Raw genomic sequence first — 4403 nt, forward strand, 5'->3', positions numbered from 1 at the left:
AATCTATCTCCCAACATTGTGAGCCATCACCTTTCCTAGTCTGGCTTGGGTAGTGTATCTCATTGTGACGTGTGGAAGTAGCCTTTCTCCTAGTGGACTGGTCAGAGAGACCATGTCAGCTCCATCTGTTGCTCCCCAACAACAGAGTAGAAAATTTCAACTCTTTCATTCCACATTAGATTCATCGTACCTCTATCTGGCTCACGTGCTTCATTTTCATGGCTGGTTATAAAACAGTGGATCTGTGATGAGAGTAATGACTTCCATTGTAAAGGAATGCAAATGAACTCCAAGTGTGCTGTGGGATGATGAGAGGAAAGCTGATGACAATTTTATTCTACTTGTTCTAGAGTAAACATTGGTAAACTAATTACGGGATACACCTCCACTGAATATCTATGAATGGAGATAGAGTGTCTGATTACTGGTTTTGTCTTTATTTCTATTTGATGAATTACATCTAATTATGGTGTAATTAGGTAACACCTTTAGCATTAAAGAAAAATAAGCCATGTAATAAGGTATAATTTCTGAGAACAGCATAAATTCTAATGATTGTAAATAAAGAAACCACATGATAACTCTGTGAATTCATCCTATCAGTCTGGTTTATATATATTTTAAAAGATTACTTTGCATAATAAGGAGTGTTGTTCAGTGTCAATTCTAGACTGTTTTATGAGAAAAAGGGAACTGAAGAAATCAGTGCTAGATATACATATGTTTTATAATACCTAATATCTACCCACTAAGGGAAGTCTTGAAAGTGTCAGAAACAACCACTACCAAGTTCTATGAATGGAAGCAAAGCCTAATTAAAACCAGTGCTTAAGTAGCTAATCACTATTAAACAGTAAATTTCAAACTCTCACATTTGACATTTAGCCAGGAATTTCATTTGTTTCTCTCTTCAGGTTCCTTGCAAGAGTGGTAGAGTGAGATTTCTTAATAGGGTTCTTCTATCCATTTCTCTCTAACCCCCACCAAATGATTGGGTGGGATTATCAAACAGTTCAAGAGAAAAAGATAAGGGTTTCTGCTCCCATCTGGGAAACCCACAGGGGCAATTCTACCCTGTCCTACATGGTCACTATGAGTCAGCTTTAGCTGCATGGTGGTGAGTTAGTTTGGTAATAGAAGGAATTATCAATGTTAGTTATCACTTCCCTAGCTGTAAGGATGAGTCATTTCTTTTTAAGCAGGGGCAGGAGTGGAAGCCCAGGACCATGAGAAGATGTCCAGATCTCTGTCTGAAATGGCAGATGCTGAGACCAGAGGCATAGAGACTGTGGCATGGACAGAGCAAGCTGAGCAACACTGCATTTTGGGGGCTGTGAGACAGCAACAGGTGGGCTTCCTGGTAGAGGTAAAGGTAGAGGCCAAATGATGGCCTAGCTGAGAGGATGAAGATGAGAGAGAGACTTGGTCGCTGGCTGAGGAGAAGTATTTCTGTGAACCAATGGTTCTATCCTTGCTGTTTAGTGATCATAACTTGTGATAATCGATTAACTTCCCTAATGGGCCCTGGTAGCATAGAGGGATGCATGGTGGGCTGCAAACCACAAGGGCAGCTGGTTGAAACCACCAGCCACTCCATGAGAGAAAGACCAGGCTTTCTAATCAAATGAAGAGTTTCAGTCTCAGAAAACCACAAGGATAATTGTACCCTGTCCTATGAGTTGTAATTAACTTGATGACAGAGTGAATATTAAGTTGCCAATAAGCCCTCATAATTTTGAGTATTGTCTGTGAGTTCTGTGTGGCCATTGCGAAGCATTATTGAGCCCAGCATGGAAGTAAAGTACCGTGAGAAGAATGGATGGTGTCAAGGTAAGTGAAGAAGGACGAACCAAGGGGGCATGACTGGCCCCTGCCTCTGGGCAATAGGGCAGCCAGAAGAGGTCAGACATCACCCCCATGCTGTTTATTACAGAGGAATCTATCATTTTCATGCATTTGCAGGGTGGGATCTCTAGAAACCACTTTTAGCAGGTTCCATTTACCTAAAGATGCATGCATTTCAATATGTCCTATTGACCAAAGTACAAGACAATACTGGCCAGGGCTGGCATGCTTAACTCACTTTCAAATTCCATTATGTAAATTCCAACAAAGAGCAGAGTTTGTTACTGACGGTAATGTGGACAATTCCAAATGTTTCTACCCTAAAGATTAGGGACAAGGGTTAAGAGAAGGAAGGGACATCTAGCCAGCTTTCACTAAGCTACTCCTCATACCGTTTTCGAACCCAAGTCTATATCGAGAGATGAAAGATGAACAAATAAGCCCCAGAACATCGGTGTTACAATATATATGAACGTTATGTATGTATATACATATAAACTATTCCCATTTATTTTCCTTGCTCAATTTCTCTTCTAATTGCCTCTGGGAAAAGGAGAGTAAAATCTACATTGAAAAAGGAGATAGTCTGATAGGATAGTAATTATTGTTCAGATAAGATATTGCATAAACATTTTCAACTTTTTTTCAGAGAAGCAGCCAAGAAGAAAAAAAAATGAGAGAAATAAGGAGTGTTCTTGACCCACGACAAATTGCTGTTAAATGCTACCAGCAGGTTATCTGGGAAGGAACAAATGATGGCAGTGACCCTTGAAATGAGAGAAATGTCCATGAAAATAATTTTGAATTTAGGATGAATGGAATATTTACTCTGCAAAGAACATACCACTATTTTAAAAAGAAGATTGAGCCATCTTTAATTGACACATTGAATTTTGCACTGTCAAAGGAAATGGACGATCCAGCTCAAAAGGAGTTCCAAAATAGAAAATGCACATGGGAGTCATCTTCCGCTCCGGGGCCATCCAGGTGGTAGTAGCTTCGAGGAGTCTCTGCTGGGGCATGAATGTGGCTGCCCACCTGGTGATCCTCATGGACACCCAGTACTACAATGGCAAGATTCACGCGTACGTGGACTACCCCATCTACGACGTGCTTCAGATGGTGGGCCACGCCAACCGCCCGCTGCAGGATACGAGGGCCCCTGGGTCATCATGTGTCAGGGCTCCAAAAAGGATTTCTTCAAAAAGTTCCTGTATGAGCCATTTCCAGTTAGAGTCTCACCTGGACCACTGTATTCATGACCACTTCAATGCAGAAATTGTCACCAAGACCATTGAGAACAAGCAGGACGCTGTGGACTACCTCACCTGGACCTTTTTGTACCGCCGCAAGACTCAGAACCCCAATTACTACAACCTGCAGGGCATCTCCCACCGTCATTTGTCTGACCACTTGTCGGAGCTCATGGAGCAGACCCTGAGTGACTTGAAGCAGTCCAAGTGCATCAGCATCGAGGATGAGATGGATGTCGCACCGCTGAACCTGGGCATGATCGCGGCCTACTATTACATCAACTACACCACCATTGAGCTCTTTAGCATGTCCCTGAATGCTAAGACCAAGGTGCGTGGGCTGATTGAGATCATCTCTAATGCTGCGGAATATGAGAACATTCCCATCCGGCACCATGAAGACAACCTCCTGCCTCAGTTGGCTCAGAAGGTCCCTCACAAGCTGAACAACCCTAAGTTCAATGACCCACACATCAAGACCAACCTGCTTCTGCAGGCTCACCTGTCGCGCATGCAGCTGAGTGCCGAGCTGCAGTCGGACACAGAGGAGATCCTTAGTAAGGCAATCCGGCTCATCCAGGCCTGTGTGGATGTCCTCTCCAGCAATGGGTGGCTAGTCCTGCCCTGGCAGCTTTGGAACTGGCTCAGAGTTTTGCACATGGGAGTCATCCTATGTAATACCAATCTGTCTACCCATTAGATTCCATGGCTGAAGCATTCAGTGCGTCGAACACAATTTCCCCACTATCCTTGATTTACCTCTGACAAACTGAGAATATATTTAATCATCTGCCTTCTGTCTTCACACTGCAGAGCTAACATATGGAATGATTATAAACTCCACAGGGCCCTCAGTCCTGCCCTGGAATCCTGCTCGTTTACTCCAGTCAGCACTCGCTAAGCTGTTGTCCTTCTGATCACCCTCCAGAAAGTCTTTGACCATCCATTTCACTTGCTCCTATGGAGTCCATGCTGACTGATAGCCACCCTCCGGGGGTTCCTGAGATGGTAACTATGTACGGTGGGTAGAAAGCCCAGTCTTTCTCCTGGAGAGCGGCTAATGGTTTCAAACTGCAGACCAGTGGCTCACATCCCAGTGCATATCCACTATAGCACCTGGTCTCCTCCATTTCACACATTTCACAGATAATCTAAAAATCTTTAGAAGGTACCCTCTGTGATCAACTCTCTTCCTGCACATCCATGAGTCTTCCTGAAAGAGCTCATCCATTTCCACCTCTCCTCTCATTAAAATGGGTGAGATGCCCTCATTGTTTAGGAAAAGAAATACTTTCTAGACTTTAA

The 4403-nt window shown here is 43.4% G+C and overlaps 1 pseudogene; it reads left to right on the top strand.

Moving 5' to 3' along the window:
- The first annotated feature begins 2793 nt into the window (after window positions 1-2793).
- Window positions 2794-3776, top strand: LOC101639358 (annotated as a pseudogene).
- Window positions 3777-4403: the final 627 nt, after the last annotated feature.

This window comes from Echinops telfairi, unplaced genomic scaffold (assembly GCF_000313985.2).
Source record: "Echinops telfairi isolate 266 unplaced genomic scaffold, ASM31398v2 ScPeMD7_1;HRSCAF=3_0, whole genome shotgun sequence".
Classification (NCBI taxonomy): Eukaryota; Metazoa; Chordata; class Mammalia; order Afrosoricida; family Tenrecidae; genus Echinops; species Echinops telfairi.